Source organism: Platalea leucorodia, assembly GCF_965183815.1.
Source record: "Platalea leucorodia genome assembly, chromosome: Z".
NCBI classification, from domain to species: Eukaryota; Metazoa; Chordata; class Aves; order Pelecaniformes; family Threskiornithidae; genus Platalea; species Platalea leucorodia.
In genome coordinates, this window is record NC_138858.1 from 12,635,192 (window position 1) to 12,653,029 (window position 17,838).

At 45.4% G+C, this 17,838-nt stretch overlaps 1 protein-coding gene across 1 annotated transcript in view; it reads right to left on the reverse strand.

Moving 5' to 3' along the window:
• Positions 1–17,838, reverse strand: part of PDZD2 (PDZ domain containing 2) — a gene marked incomplete at both ends in the record, with an annotated part of 140,247 nt that overhangs the window by 75,550 nt on the left and 46,859 nt on the right. The window lies entirely within an intron of this gene.

Below are 17,838 nucleotides of genomic sequence, written 5' to 3' on the forward strand. Positions count from 1 at the left end.
GTCATCCCCCTAAATCCACAACCATTTCCGAACACCACACTATCAACACTGGAGAAACTTTCCCCTTACTCCATTTTTACCAAATATATTTTCCAAAATATCTTGATTTGGGTTTGCCTGCCCTCCTCAAGCAAGGCTTTACCAGACTCTAACGTGGCATGGGGCAGTTACTCTACAGATTTGTTACTGCAGGATGGATGGAGGGGAAAAAATGCCCAAAACCTGAAGATTTCTGGGGGAATGCTCAATCTGCAAGCAGCCTGCTAGCCACTGTCCCTCCCAACACCCCTATGATCAAAGGCTCCCAACAGTACCACTTCAGTACAAATCAAGAGCAGAGTTTTGAAGCAAATCTCATTTTCCTTATTATTGTGCTTTGGTTTGCATGCCCAGGCAGTCTCCAAACTCCCACCAGGTTCTTCTCAGGTGAAATTCAAGCGGCAGATGTGTGCCAGGAGCACACCCAATGCGCTCCAGTTGCTGTGCTGTATGCTCCAGCTGAATGACCATCAGCGTTCAGTCCATGGGACCGCACTAGAGCTAATCCAAAGTAACCCCAAAAATAACCATAGCGTGGAGGTCACGTCTCAGCAGTTTCATCCTACAGATCCCCACCCCTTTGGGCTACACTACTGCCTAATGCAGACATGGGGTAATTGCTCCATGCCCCTAACGAGAGTACTCCCCAATGTATTCATTTGATGCACGTTTACAAAGTCCAGGGCTATCATCTATTAGGTCCATGCATGATTCCTGCTTCACTAGAAGCACAAGGACCCAACTAGACAAGACTTGCTTGCAGAGCATGCCCAGGGCACACACTGGAATACAATTAAATTCCTGTTTACTTTTTCCACTCATTGTAGTAAGTTACAGAGCAGTGCTCAAAGTGTTTTCACTGCTACCGTTAATTGCAGAGACACAACTTGTTATCATCAGATGTTTGGTTTTTTTAAAAACAATACTGCTGAATTAGACAACAAATCTCAGAAATGTGAATGAAGAGGCACTGGAACTTTGACTTTCAAACTGAGAGAATATGTCAAAATAAAGATTTTACTTAATTGCAGATTGATGTGCATTGAGTGCTATTTGTTTGAAAATCTTCAGTCTTGCATGGCAGCGACTTTCCTTCTCCGTACTGTTCCTCCCAAGGTGTAAGACTCGCTCCATACCCAGAAGCCCAAACAAGTTCACATTTACAAAACATGAAATAAATCACCCAACCAGAAAGCACATGTGCCTCACGTTAAGCAAGGAAGGGGTCAAAAGCAATTCACGTGTGACCCACATACAAAGCACATACAGTGTGTAATGCTTCTCCCACCTCACCCTGAGTGCCCAAATCTTGTCACTGTGTTTCACACCTCGCCACCTTATTTCCAGGGCTCTCCACCTTTTGCCCAGGCTATCTTAGGATCACCCTTCTAAAACAACTTCTTTATAAGCCTCCAGCTCACATCCTTCCTCTTCGTCCCTGCAAATCTTTTATCTAATTCTGCCCCTGGTTTCCAGTCACACCGGGCAGCAGTGACAGCCAGGAGCAGATTTAACCTGAGAGTAATGGTTCGTACTCAAAATTGGATGAGAAGTTCAGCATGGGAGATATTCTTTATCATAATCCAGGCTTTTTGCACAGATGCAGCACGCAGGGAAGGTGCCACAAAAAATTGCACGGGTGACTGTGACAAGCCCCTGGTGCAAAGCTGCCCGGGGGAGGGGGGGGGGGGGTGTCTGCAAGCCCACAGGGGCTGGATCGTGTCCCCGGCCAGTGCCAGTGCCGCAGCGCAGGGCAGTGCTAGGGGCAGGACCAGGCTATTCCTGGGCAGTGAGGTCACCCCTTTGGGATAAAACTTCCTATTCTTCCCTTATGCAGGAATTATCATAAATGCCCAAAAGTGAGGAGAAAAAACACATCCCACTGAAAGAGCTTTTATTCCAGCAGCACAGTTTTGCAATGATATTTTAAATGAAAGGGGAAAAAAAAAAATCTCTGCAACATTGTTTTGGCAAACCACATTCATTAGGTTTCAACATTAGTTGTAATTCCCAAAGTACCTCTTTCCACTGAGAACTGAAGGTTTTGGATGTCTGTGAGCAATGAAAGGGAGAGCCAGAAAATTTAATCAAGTCTATTTTATAGCAGGAAGCGGTATGCTGGGGTAGAAGAAACTTATTCCCAATGTTTTTGCAAGCTTACTTGAGCTCCTGAGAGGAGCCCTATTAACAGAGAGAGGCCAGGCTTCAAATAACCCTGCAACTGCTGGGGGGCAGATAGGGAAGGAACAAATTCATGGCTCTCAAATTTATTTGAAGGGGCCAATTTTAGCAGCAAGGGCTATTTGCCTTCAAAAGACTTTTGGGTATTTTCCAGGATTCTTCCTAATACTGAAAACGGTAGCTACTTCATCAGCTGCTCCCTCCTTACCAAGGGGGAGCAATGCCTGTCATTCAGCATCCTCAGATCTTGTGATTTGACCAAGAAGCTCACAAAGCTAGAAACATGTATTCAAGATAAGAAATTCAGCCCTCTACCAACACCAAAAAAGAAACCCTAACCCTCCACTGCAGCAGGGGAAAAGTCTGAAAGTGTGATCTGACTATGCCATAAAAAAAAAAAACTTAAAAAAACTTAATGAAAGGAAAAAAGAGCCTAAACTCATACACACAAATGCACCCCCACGTATGTTACTTTTTGTGACTTTCAGGCTGCAGGAGGCCTGAGGAAGAAGGGAAAAGGAGTGAATTTTCCACAAGTGTGTTCATCGTGGCGAGGCCCTCAATGTGCACCGTGCGACACCGTTACCCATCGCTGTGCTCGTGGACTGCGTGAGACCAAGCCAACCCACCCTCCAGCCCCCTGCCTCTCCCAGCGAGGCCATCAGCGCTTCATTTCACTTGCAGCCACTCTTGCAAAGGACATTTTTGTCTTTTGAGGACCATTGCCTGCAGGGACAGGAGGTTTATTTAGCTATTTAACATCGCTACTTTGTTCTCGGCCTTGACGACAGGCTGTGCATACAGTAAATCCTGGGGATGAACTGCTTTCGGCTCTGACTATGGGCTTGCTGAACCGTGCTTCCTCTGCATGCTGCGACAGGTTTCTAACCATAATAACCCCGCACAAAGCACCGTCTCTCTTGCTCAACAGTTTCCATCAGTCACACCAAACCCTTCCTCTCCCACTGCCTAAATACATGTTTGATATTCCTAACATTTGCCAGAATAAAGGACTCGCCCTCTCTAGAACAAGCAAACCGTGCCAATACTCATTCAGTTTTACAATTCCCCATGAGCACAAATATTTCCCATCTGAGCTCCCCGGTGACAGGGCTGGCGTTATTTTTGCCCAGGCAAGTGCATTGCTTTGAATTCAAGCACTTTGCTCACGGATGCTCAGGATTCCCAGGCAAAGGCAGATCAACAGCAAAACAAGAGCAACTACCAGCTTGCCGAGGCTGGCACTAACCCAGGCGGAGAAAATCACCCCCGGCTGGGTGGCAGCCACCCCCAGGATGACACCCCCACCGATACCACATACCCCCAAAACCCATCACTCAAGTAAATTTAGGAACTACAGCCAGGAATCTTCAACAAAATAGTTTGCAAAGGCAGGAGTTGGGCAATGCCAGATATACATGTGCTTGTCTGTAGTTTGTTTCCTTGGATGCTCACATTATAAAGCAGCTTCTAATTACATCCTCACTTTCTGTTTTTACCACAGCGAGTTTGGACGAGGCCAAAAGGGAGAAAAATTAACGAATACGCATGGCAGCAACCATAAACATTTCCTAACTTTCACTCAGTTTTGCAACACAAACAAGACAGACATGCCCTCCTCAGAGGGCCAGTGAATTAGTGCTTGCAGATGATTTCAACTTCCCGACGAGCGCTTTGCACACAGTGAAGTTTCTGGATTTAACACAGATTTTGCAGCCTGCTGTAAGCACTCCGCCAGCTACAAAAGGTCTGAGCACCCCTCTGGCAGGCCACGACAGGGGCTGCAACCCCAGAAACTGCCTCGGGCGGGCAGGACAGCCCCCAGCAGCAGCCCCAAAAGCAGACATTATTTTAACAGTCTGGAGAGCGGATGGGACTCTGCCTTCTGCATCTGTTCACATAAGCAGCTTTTCCTAGCAGCAAATCAGCCCACTCAGGCTGCTCCTGCAGCCAAAATTCATCAGGATTTGCCCCAAGTTGCAGCTTCATTAGATGTTGCCAAATGTAACACAGGTGCAATCCAACTTGGGACATGACAGCAGAGTTAAAACATATATACTAATTTTTTTTTAATTAAAAAATAAACAGAGATTGCAAGCTCTCACCCTCCATCCCACGTCAGGATACCACCCCACAACTTTTCTGCCTAAGGATGTCCCTGAGACCCCTCACACCCCCATCACACCAGTGAGGGTTATTCATTGATTTCTCCTCCCCACGGGCTCAGGAAGGAGCTTCCCACAGCCCTGACCCAGCCTCTGAGCAGGGACTGATGCTGCCACCCAAAAAGTGACCAGGGTACCCCAGCCCAGCAACCAGTCAGGGCTGAATCTGTTAACAGAGAAGCAGGTAGGGGCACGATCGCCACACACCACCCTGGTTGAAAGGAGTCCCTGGGACAAACACTGGGGCACCTTCCTGCCGAGGGTGGCACAGTCCCGCAGGAGGGTCATGTTGGGTAAAGGATCCCACCCCATCACCCAGAATTACGGAGCCCATTGGGATTGCTATCCAGCACCTCCCAGCTTGCGGAAACGCTTGGTGCTGTGGCCCCACGGGCCAGCAGCGTCCAGCCTTTGCAGATGAAAACACCCCTGGGAGCAAAGCAGAGCGTGTGCCCCAGCGAAGAGCCATGCCAGATGGCAAGGAGGTGCAGCACCAGCCCTGCTCACCTTGCATGGTGTGGAAGAGAAGATGGCCATGGGCACCCTTTCCCCTCTGCCTGCCAGCCCCTGGGGCCATGAAGGGTTTGCTCACTGCTGGGGCAGTGCCGGCACACAAGAAAGCCAGAACCAGGGGAACGAAGCACGCGTTGCTCTGCACTGTGGCTGTAGTTCCCAATACACCACACCCACTCAGTTTCCCAGAGCGACACAAAATATAGAACCATTGTCCTCCTTCCCTCCTGCCTTTTTTTTTTTTATTTTTTTTTTTTAGGATCTGCCCAGAAATCTCCAGCTCTGGCATGAGAGAGACCAGCACGACGTCACAAGAAATCCCCTGTAAGCCTTTTGATGACTTTCATCTATTATTCACTTACTGCAAATCCTTGCCACTAACAAACTGCACTAAGGGAATCCGAACTTTCAAAGCTGCAAATCTCCTAATAACTATGGATGCTTTATACATGCTTCAGGATTAGCTATGTCATCTGGTTAGAAACTCAAAGCTGCTCTTCATTATTGGATTGACCCTGCCTGCAAACAGCAGAGATTGATAATACTGCCACTGATTTCAATGGTGCAGGAGCATTCATTACATGACATCCTCCTCCCGGACACATCAAGCCCAGTGGCACAAATTTATGCTGTGCTACTGTGCCAAAGACCCAGAAATCTCCCTCGAGCACACTAACACCAATCCTAGCAGACAGTGTTGGAGTAAACTTGACTGCAAGCACGCTCGGGCTTCACGCTGGCTCCTAGCACACAAACCGAAGGCAGCTTTACAACTATCTGCTCTGTAAATTAAGAGTGCCTTTAGTTGCTTTGAAAAATAAGAGCTTATTTAGTCAGTACATCGGCTTCTTCAAAGAGCCTTCAAACTAATTAGCCATACTGAGTTACTATTAAAATACAGAGCTTACATGCAATACTCTTGACAATAACAGAGCTGGTGCTTTGGTACCAAAGCTATAGAATTAGCACAAACTTCATCAGATGCATTTTCCTACAGGCTCCAAATTATATTTCAAACTGAATATTTTCCTTTCCTGCAGTGGATATGGGAATTCACTTACTTCATTTGTAAGTTCAAAGCAATAATAATTTTTAGCCCACGTGCAGATCAAGAGTTTGAATGTTCAACAGTGAGATATAGCAAGAGGGGATGGAAGACAGACATACAAGACAAGACAGTGAACAAAAACAAAAGCTGCAGGGAAAAAATAAAGAATGTAAAAAAAAATAATTGCTGTACTACAGATGAGCCATACAGCTGTTCCAGATCAACCTTTACAGGACGGGGCTGTGGGGGGTTGCTTAATTTAATGCAAAGGACACACTAGCCAGAGGCAAGCCCTCCCTGGTAGATGCAGACAGACTGTCAAGCAAAACAAAGTTTACAAACCCCCACAAGATATGCAAAGCCCAGAGAAGCAGATTGCAAGGCTCACAAATTTTAATTCCAAGAGTTTCTGCCCATCCCTGCTTCTTACAGAGCGGGTTTATTTGGCAGATAAGCCTTTGCTACTTTTAAAAAAAAAAAAAAAAAATCAAAGGCAACAGCATCACAGGAAAAGAAATTTCCTTTCCCCTTTTGGCTTCCATTCATCTGCTTTACGTGCAGGTTTACTTACAGCGGAGACCAGCAGGTATGCATCCGAGGGCTCAGCGCCGCTCCCTCCAAACCGGCTCCCTCTTCCTCTCCTCCTCCTCCTCCATCGCCCGCCCCACCCACACCTCCCCAGCTCTTCCATGAGCTCTTCCAGCTCGCTTCCCTCCCCAAGGGAATCGCCATCTCTTGCTCCAAAGGTGTTACAAATCACGTTTCTGAATTTCAGAGCAGAACCTGGCAGCAACTGCAGGAAAAAGGACGCAAGTCCCGACAGAGGGGGGAAACTAAAAATTCCCATTACAAATCATCACAACTACTTCATTATTAGCTTATAACATGTCAAACAGCTAATTTCTTTCCCCTCCCCTTGCTAAACTTTCACTGAAGGTATCGATTGGGCTTGTCAGCATGTTCTCACATAAGACTGAATTCAATTAAACAAAACACAACCAACAAGATAGCAGGTATTGGATGTCTGCTTAAAAATAACAAGTAGCAACACGTGCAGGCAGTCAGTATAACCTGAAAAGAGGATGCTCCGTAATGTATTTTGTAACTGCTATCTGCACAGAAAAAGCCAGAAGCAGACTTAAACCAGCAACTGCCTGCAAGTAGCAGGACAGCAGCAGAGCACAACTACTGAATCTTATTTCACGCGCTGGATCAGAGTTTAATCTGAGCAGCAGCCACATAAATCCAGAGGGACTCTATTAAAAACCAGTGCAGTGATTCATCCCATGGAGAGAAGCATAAATTCAGACTCTGGGCATCTATATATTCCTTAAGAAAGCCTTTTGTTTAGCGACAAGAATTTCTTTGTTGGACAAGTGGGGGGCTGGATCACATCCCTGTGGCAGGACATTTCTGCTCCTCTAGCAACACAGAAGGGCGTTGGACAGCCCACACACAATGCCAGAGAAATATTAGCTGTACATGTGTATGCCAAGCAACTCTGCCACGGGCACTTTAATGTAGTGCTATTTTCTGTCTTCCCAAAACAGCCATTGCAACCCACCATACCCTAGAGCAGCCCTAAGGTTAAGCCCTACAGACCCCAAAACTCCAGCAGCAAAATGCTGAGACCCCCTCACCCCTTCAAAAAAAAAAAAAAAAAAAAGAAGGGGGAAAAAAAAAAAACCAACGGGCACTTTGCCACCTGTCCCACAAGACCCGGGTTTCCTTGGAGCGCAGTGATGGCTCAGAGCCACGGTGGCTCCTTCACAGCCCTTTGGGAAGCTCTGCCAAGAAGAGCACAGGGTCTTTTTTTCAGACACGCGCCGCCATTCACTGGGAGGCACAAGACTGTCCTTGCCGCCAGCCAGGAGGGGCATCCTCAACCCTGACATCCAGCACAGCAACAACTGCCCCAGGGACTTCCAGCTTCCACTTACTTCTCACTAAATACCAATCTTCTGCAGCAGAGAGGCTTTTTTTATTTCCCATTCCCGCCAAATTAAAACAATTCATCACAATAGTAACTTTTTGGTGGACAGAAATACCCACCGCCAACCCTACCTAGAGGCCCTTGTGTTCAAAGATAAAGCCAATTTGTGGATCCTATTTGCTGGCATTTACTCAGATGAGAAGCGTCAAACCACACGGTCTCCATTTGCCCTGCTCATGGAAGTCACACACAGTAGATAATCTCAACAAATTGCTGCCGACCACAACAATAACAGACACTTCAGCAGCCACATGCACCCCAGAAACAAAAGACCCACATCCATCTTAATCACCATCATGCCACGTTTCCATGACAAGGATGACACCCCCCCATCATGCATTAGGACTGAATTATTAAGAAGAAAACCAGAAAAATACTAAAAGTACAGGATGGGCACCTGTTGATCCTCTCTTTTTTATTTGGTGCTATCTTGATGCTGAGGCACTATTAACAGCTTCATCTGTTACATGCAAAACCTCAAAATTTGCCTGCTACAGCCTTTACTCTGAAATATGGTAGCACTTATTCTTCCATGAACAATTTTTTTTGGCTGGGATACCTGGTCTCACACCAATCAAATATAGAAACACACACAGGAACAATGCATAAACTCTCCTCATGTGGATGCCATACAAGTACCGTATGTTTTATGCATTAGACCAGGATGAAGTCATAAACATGACTGAGATACTACGGTGCCCACACATATGTAACATATATTAAAAGCAAACACGATATAATATTAATGGACAAAATTCTGAGAAGTGCTGGGGGACTGTTTTCAGTTACCTATGAGTTCAGGTGCCAGGTCAAAGTCTGGGGTCTGGAGATGCTTAACAGAATAGCTGTTAAATCTAAGATACTAGAGGATGTAAGACTCGGCGTTTAAGGCAGGACAACAACGTAGATATTAGTAAAAGTTACAGGATAGTTAAAAAATCCAACAAATGGTTATCAAACTCCAAACGATCGATTAAATCTGTTGTAGCCCACTGGATTTTGCACCTATCCTTTACATATATAAAATGTGTATACTCCCATGCAATAGAACACGATGCCTTTTATCACCTCAATGGGACTGAGACAGTACCAGATCTGTCATCTCATCATGTTGTCTGCAAACTTGCATTTCATTTGACCAAGCAGAATCACCCCGCTAATGCAGTTACAGCATCCTTCATGCAAGACACTGAATGTTGCCAAAAACAGAGCTGGCCTAAGCTGCTTGTGTCATCAGAAGGCAAGAGGGGACAAGGGGCAGCACTGTCCTCACAAAGCTCTCCTTGTAGCAACTCCAACTACAGCCCCTCACTGTGGGGAAGTTTTTGGCAAGGACCCTATAGAAATGTGCTGGCAAACAGCAGAGGAAGATGTTGTCAGCTCTCCAGATGCTCTCCTGCCCCTTGAAAATCCCAATGTATCTTCCAGTTTAGAGGTTACCCTTCCTCTCCAAACTTTTTTCCCTCAGTCCACCCAGCATTTTCACATTTTTTGCAGGGGAAGAGAAGCACAAGTTCTTCTTTCCTTCTCTATTTGCCCTAAATACATAAGCGGATGTCAGGGAAGCAAGGCAGCTCCTTGTTCAAGCAAGGAGAACACAAAGCCAAAGCATGAAGCCAACTATTTGATCAATACTCTTTGATTTAATTAGCTTTGGACAATGCTCAAAGTCAATGCCTTAGAAGAGTCGTCACAGGCAAAATTCAGTTTGCAAGAGAGATTACTTTCACCATTTGAGAAATAAAAAAAGACATAAACCCTGGAGGGACTGAGGATGAATTTACCACCTAGAGAGACTTGCCTTCAGCAAGTCAGTTGGCTGACTTACCTAATAGTTGAACTCCTATAAAGAAAACAGCTATCACACCAAATTTATTGATATATTTTGTGCCATTTCAGCTTCATGTTTCAATTTAGTTAATATATTCTTCTTATTTTCCTTCTGTACCCTCCTAAGTCAGTTCTTTGGATAGGAAGGCAGAGATGGGGCCTCAGCAGTACTGCCTAGTAGCCCCCACCATAAACTTCCAGCCCTCTCTGAAATGGGTCACAAAAGCCATTTGCTGCACATAAAAGCTTATTACCTCCTCCGGTTTATTAAATTTTATCTAAAAATTGAGATGTCTAAGCATATATATGAAATAGAGCTGTTAACAGAACACACCAATATCTCAGTAGTATCTACCATATTTTAAGGTCTATTTAGCCTTGCCAATATACATATATTAATCCTAATGTACTGGATCTGGACCAGAAGCTAAAAGCCAGGACATGAGGCTTGAAGTAGCAGTCTGGATACAAGTCCGAACTTGGCAGTTTAAACTCATATATAATCATCATTATTCAAACTCAATGAAGGGAGGGCAGACCCTAAATCCACATTAGATTTACTGACTTAATAATTTACTCAGTTTACTAATTTCTTTAGTACATTTACTGACCCCATCACAGAAGATTTTAAAAAGGAGGTTCTTAACCTATGGAAATGATGATCGCAGTTGAACACTTGCTCTATATCATCAATGACACCTCCAAGAGGGGTCAACCACCCCTGCAGACTTGTGTGCCAGACCCTGCATTTCATCTCCAAATGAGCAGTGAAGCCTGTGGTGGAAGCTCAATGGAAGTTAGGAGCTGGCAAGGGTCTCCTCACTCATCCCATCGTACCCTGTTACACACTACTCAATGCCTGCTAAACGCATCCTTGGCACCCACATCACAGAGGTTCCTCACTGCTGGTCAAAAATATGCATGACAGAAAGCACTTAATGAGTTCAATGTGAAATAAATTCATCCAAATCACGACCTCACAGCATTGACGCGTAATTAATCTCTTACACCAAAGCAGTGCAAGGAGGATACAGCTGGAAAACCAGAGCCTCTGTGGGCACTTGCTGCTGAATGCCCCACTGCAGACACTGAGGGGAAGCCCAGCTTTTGGATGTGCTCCACCCCACAGCAGCTGGGACGACGCACAACCTGCATCCCTGAAATTCAGCTCCAACTTCCAGCTTTGACACTGTCTGAGGAGCACCAGGAGCAGGCCCTACAGCTCCCAGGGCTGCCCTTTAATCCCCTCGCAGGAGGACAAGCAAGGTGCGAGTATGGCACCGTGAAGACCTCTGGTCTCAAAGGGCCACTGTAGAGATGCCACACAAAAAATGTAGGGACGTCTGTGGCTCTGCTGGGGTCCTGACCACCAGCTCTGCTCCTGAGTGAGCAATGGGAAAACCCCTGGATACCGTATGCTGCATGAAGTGTTACTGGAAATATCTGCCAGTTTTGCTCAGAACAACCTTTTCAGTGTTTGGAAAATGAGCAGCTCTTAAGCATCTCCAGGTCATCTGACCAGGGACGATGTAGCTAGCCTGTGGATTAACTGGGCTCTGCCCTCACCAAAGCCAGTACCAACGGCAGGAGAGCTCTGCAAAGCAGCCAACGCTGACTGCAGGCAGGAGACCCACCATGCCCACTGCTGCCCAAAGCTGCCTGTACAAGAGGGAACTAGGAAAGGATCACCTCTTATTTTCAGGCTCACACATCATCTTCCAAGCAGGTGATAAGGTCAAACTATGACTAGGCAAAAGACAGTCAGAGGAAAGGAAAAAAAGGGAGACACCCTCCCTGGTAACCAAATGAAGGTAATAAAAACAATACCTGATTCATAAAGTGAGAAACGTGACCATCTCGGGGGAGGGAAATCACAGCCAACGTCTAAAGTCCAGAGAACGTGGGAAAACCCAACTATTTCAAACTTGCCTAACACGTAAGAATTGCTTTTTTCTACTTTAAAAGCAGCATTGCTTTCACCACCAACGTGACCAGCAGTTACAAAAGGAAAAATCTCAACAACAAAATGCTGAACTATGCCATGTCAAAATGCCGCTGTCCCACGCCAGCAATATTCCGAGCTGAACTGTGCTGCCCATCCCCATCCACAGCCACTGCTTGCAGGACAGAACAAAAGCCGTGTCCCTACCACGTATGCAGAAAGAGAGACAATAGCGCTCATAAAAAACCCTGTAAAGCTCTTTAGTGAGATTTCTGGTCTGAGATCTGATCTGATCAGCCCCTTAAAGTCAGGCTTTAACCAGCCGCTCAGTTTGTTGGCATACCAACATATTAGTATTAACCCTTTAAATTATCCATCAGAGCATGCTTGCTGCATCCTCCTCTCGCCCCACCCCAGGCAGAGGGGCACTGACCCCACCCTCTGCCCCATATGTGTACACAACACCAAAACGTTTTGGTACAACGTGCCATGCCTGCATGGGAACGAGCAGAAACTGCCCTCACCTCATCTGTTGAGGCTTTTTCGTGGATCTGTTTTTACTTGGCCTCTTCACAGCCTTGTTAGTGGCCAAGAAAGCTGCCTGACTGTAGCAGCTGGGCATGATGAGTCAGGGCACATGAATGTCTTTTAACCCCTTTCCACCTGCACGCCGGGAGTATTGGCTGCTCAGCTGAATGCAACTGGGATTAGCTCTCCCCCATGGAGGAAAACTCAGGCATTCCCAGCAAGGTCAAACCTTCCCAATCCTCAACACCCTTCAGCAGGGGTTAAAAAAAAAAAAGGGAAAAAAAAGAAAAATAAAGACAGGCAAGTCCCAAACACAAAGTAGACTTTCCAAATGACTGACAAGAAATGCAGCCGTCAGAGCACAAAACGTGTTGTGATAGTGCAGCACATAACACAATATAAACCCAGCACACACCACAGCCTTAGCTGGCTTTATGCTTTGCAGAGCCCACAACTTTTGAATTCAATAAAATAATAAGCACCCTGACATTAACACAGTCATCGATGCTAAATAAAGCCAAGCACAGTTGTGCTGCTTTGATCAGTCTTTTCATAAAGGCAGTATAAATAGTAATGCTGCTCTTCCATATCTTAAGAGGCTTTTACATTTGGAAAGTGTTACAGGGACACACCAAGAAAATAAGTAGTGTTTTCTTTCTTTTTCCTTTTGGGCTTTTTTGTTGTTGTTTTTCAAACTGTAGAGAGAAAAGTTAAACAATCAACTCCCAAAGATCCAAACAATAAGTTTACGTAAGGGTTTATAAAATGAAAAAGCAAGTTCCTCCACATTCAGATATTCTGCACTCCTGCCAAGTGTCTCGACAGACTAATGTCCTCAGAGATACAGACTCGTGCTATAGTGTTTCTGTTCAAAGCATTTTAATTTTAAAAGCCAAATACAAAACAAAAAACCCAGAGCTGGCTGCACAGCGGTGATCCCTGGTAGAAGCAAAGCGCAGGGTTTGGGTTTGCTTGGGTCAACGTTACTGTTTCCTTGCCAGCAGCATGAAGGCAGGCATCGACTGAACCGTTCCTGTATCCTCAAGGATTTTAGCAACCTGCACCATTACCTGGCCCATATGAACTCACAGAGCACCCTGCGGGTCCCCATGGCTGTCGGCTGGGCAGGACTCCCACGCTTGCCTGGTCCCATGGCTGTGCTCGGGACAGCCTCCACAAACTCCCAGCACCTCCAGCTTCTTCAGAAATGCCAACACCTGGCAATGCTGGCCGGCTTAGGTCCTCGAGCCACGCTGCTCACTTTCCACAGGTTTTCACAATCCCCCAGTAATTCAATTAGCATTGGGAAAAAATTTAGCAAAGCATCAACTTCTAGTTTTGCATCTCAAAACTAGATGTGCACATGTGTATTTTACACCAGGGGTTACTGCTCTGCCTCGCACATGCTATGCAGTAGTCTGACCCAGCTTTATCTCATTAAACCCATTTCTGCCAATCAGTGAAAAAACATTTCCTTCTGTAACAATTAATACTTACAGCCGTTACCCTTCCAGTTCACAATGCTCTACAAGCATCCTTAAATCCTTATGTCCTGAGGCACACACACTCCTGAAATAAGCTGTTTTCATGAAGGTGGTATTTAAAAATCCTACCATAAATAGAAATAAAATTTTATCACAAAAAAGAGACATTTTACAGTTACCATGACTAAATGCATCAGCCCTTATCAGGGAGTATTGGAGCCTCTGACACTGCTTCATGTTTTGATCCAAGTCAAACACAGGCTACTCAGCCAGAGAGACCCAAAGGAGCTCAACAGTGAAAAAACTTCAGATGCTCCAATACCACTGATTTTCAGGAAGTCAGGCCCCAAATGATTCTGGGTAAATCGCACAAAAAGGCCTCAAAAGGGCAAGGAAACAAATCTGGGTTTCCCTGTCTTACCTGAGCACCCTGCTACTTGGCTAGCACCTTACAGCACACCAAGTTCAATGCATGGGAGCACAGAAAAGGTCTGAAATGAGCATCCGAGTCCCTTCCTGACCTGATGGATTAAGGCAGCATCAGGGGAATATGGAGAGAAGGATGTTACTTCCCCTCACTCTTCAAACACCTCTGAGTTTCCATATTTTCCATCTCATTTTCTCGCTTCTCTCCCCCAGCCATGAGTCCCCTTTCCCCAGCACCCACCCGAAGGCACCCTGGCCTCCCCTCCAGCTGCAAAAAAACCCCTCAAGCCTCGACAAGGATGCTTTTTTGCATAAAGCGTGAAGGTCCAAAACACAATTAATGATGAAAAAAACAACCCAAAAAGTATACAAAGTCCCTGGTCTCAGGCTGAGCCCAGAGGCGCTACACTGAGGCAGGGGCTCCTGAGAGCAGCCCCACACCAGAGCAACTCAGCCACTGGTTTAGCTGAGAAAAGCCCTCTCAGGAACGAAATCTCAGAGATGCACAGCCCTGAGAGCTGCCTGCCGTGCCTTTCAGGAGCTCACTTCACCCCGTACTTGTGGGGAACCATCCTTTCACAATGCAAACCCCAAGAGCTTTTTTTCCCCGAGAGCGACTTTCCCATTGTCGATCCTCTAACAATGCCATTTTTTTTTCCTATTATTTTTTACAAAAGCTTTATAATCCTCTGCTTTTTCATCTGAGTGGAAACCACTATATGACAGCTTTAAACTTCTCTGTCTTTAAACCCAGCACTCCCTCCTCAGCTATAATCCTCCTATTGGAAAGATTGGTTTGCAAGTCCCTGCCTCCAGGCAGCAACATCACAGCAGCGATTACAGACCCCAAAATCCAATCAAACACCCTCATCTTTTAGCTCAATGGCCATGACTTTAATTGCATGACAATAACAACACGAAATTAAGTGACAATTTCAAGTATAAACTGCTCCCAACCCATGCCATTCCCAGGTTCAGCCTGCTGCATCTCCGGCTCTGGGGTCCTTTGAACTCTGGGGATTGCACATCTGAAAGCACCAAAGCAACTTTGACATCAGTGTCCCATTTTTAAACTCTCCCAGGCACACGGACTTCTAAGACCTTTTGGACTTTTGATCATCCTCCAGCTCGTCTGGCTTTTCCTCCTCCCTCCAATTTTATCCACAACGGCAAACGTTTAGTAACTACAGGGACATGCTCAGATTCTTGCATTTTCTTTGTAGCATGACAGGAACAGTGCCTGTATAACTGAAATTATAGAATTTTAGTTCTAAAAATTAGAAATAATTTTTACCTCTAATTCTGTAAAATCAGAACTCGAGAATTCTTTGTGGAGGAAGAAAAAGACAGCAAGTTACCAACACCTGAATTAAAGAAAAGTTGGATTCGCCTTATCCTCAAAAAAAATCAAGGAAGAAGATTCAGTGATGATATAGTCAACACATTTTTTCAACAGATTAAAAACTCCCCCCCCCCCTTTTAAAAAAATGCAGTGAAGTCAGAAAAACTGCCACTGTCCAGAACAAATCAATGACACACCCTGAATTCAGGCAAATCCAAGAGCAGAGCTTTGGTCAGTCTGCCACAGATGTAGGGGAAAGCTGCAAAGTTCAGCTCAGGATCCCATTAGTCCCAGCTATGCTTTGGGTCTGCCTTTCTCTTGCAGAAAATACAGGAAAAAGAGCTCCTGTGGAGTGCCCTGTCTTCTCCCTCCTCCATGGTACAGTCGAGCCCCAGAAATTTTTATTTCTATAACCCAAATAATCCCTCATCCGTGCAATGTCACTTCTAGGCAGCACCTGGTACAGCTGTGCTACACGACAGCAGCAGCCCACATATAGACAAGGCTTTCCTCCCTGTTCCCTTGAATAACCAGGCATCAGGGCTTCCCCTCGCTGGAGGACCACGATATTGCCAAGCTGTACACCCAGCCCGCAAAAGCCCTGAAATCACCATAGGTGGGAAGTAAAAACTAATCCCCAGCATCCAAACCCTTAAAGTTATGGTTTGGCAAAGATTTTTTTTTTTTGAGCTACTGATTTGCACTGAGGTTTCTCCTTGCAGGAAACAGTTAATAAGTGGAGAGGGAGAAGACAGCATTCCTTTAAAAAAAAAAAACAAAACCTCTGGAAAGGAACAGCATGAGATACCGATGCAGTTGTTTGAAAGCTCTCTCCCAATACACATAACATGAGAGCCAACTCCTACTTTAACAGCACTGCCCATTTGGAACAACATCCTAAAAACTAGGGGATTTTTTGGCTCTCTTATTTGTACTTCTCTCCTTGCTCTAAACTCTCATTTTTTTCCCTTTACTAGACAAGAAGTCTCACTCTGTACTGTTGACCCGACCTCATTCTTAACTATATGGCAGACAGCTGCATCCCTCATTGAATCTCTTCCAGATGTGATAGCAGACGATACCCGCACCACTCCCTACACACACCCTCTCTCTAGCAATTTGTTGAGCTAATTAATAATCTGTCTTCAGAGCAGACAGTAATCAATGAGACCTAATAAACATACACAAACCCCATACATCACAGCCGTTGTCATACTGATGTGGCAAAAGGGCTCCTGATGACACAAATGGGAGCTGGGAACGCTATGATATGGAGATCACAGATGCACCTACGTTGCAGGCTGAAGTGTCCAAGCTGGCTTTGTACACTCCAACCGTAAGTGTATAGACTTGCCCACAGCATAATTTACTCTGCCCTTCAGGCCACCATTTAGCAAGAAAGGAAATCTAGTGTTAGATCCCAGAAAATGGGGTTAAAATTGCACCAACCACATGATGCAAAGGGCCAAGCTACTGCAGCTCCTGTCAGGTTAATGTCCCCCTCCAAAAAAAAAAAAAAAAAAAGCTGAAGGGTTAGCTATACGCTGAGAGACATAAGGCCATGATGTCAGGTATCATCTGTCCTTCTGCATACAGTATGAATCCAGTATAAACTATGGGCACTGTCTAGTCTAACAAATGTCCATGCCTGATCTGCATCAAATTGGAAGTGTGATGTGATCCAGGCATGCACAGATCCAGTATTACTGATCAGCAATACCTGCCCATGGATAGGTCTCCCACAGCTTTAATGTGAGGATTCACACATCTACCAAAGTATTTTTGTAGCACAAATAACCGTAACTCCGGATGAGAGCTCCAGATGCTCCAGGAACAACACAAATGCCAGAGGTTACACCTAACAATCCAACGCAAGACCACTGCTGCTCAAAAATGTGCTCTCCTGACAGCACTGTCTCTTCTGTACAGACATGGAAAGATCCTACCAACATCGTTTATTCATGGCCTTCGTTTGACCTGAGCAAAGAGCTCGAGTAAGAACTAAGGAATCTGAGTCTTCATTTTCAAGTGTTAGAAAGCAATCCAAATATTGCATGGGTTTTTTTGCACATCTCCGTTTAAGTAGTCTCTTGTGTACAGCTTTGCCCCTCTCACACAGCAAATTCAGCTGAAAATGAAACCAGTAAAAAACTATTTGAATCTAGTTCCAACTAGAAGCAGCTTCCATAAGGAGATGCTACAGGTATGGAGAAGGAAACAGTTCAGAAGTCCCCGCTCTTCCCCATTTCTGTATCAGAGTTCAAGGCGAGCTTTCAAATGGGAAGAGATGCCTGTAACTTCTTTACCCATGAAGTGAAGGATTATTTCTAGTGCCTTCAAATTTTGT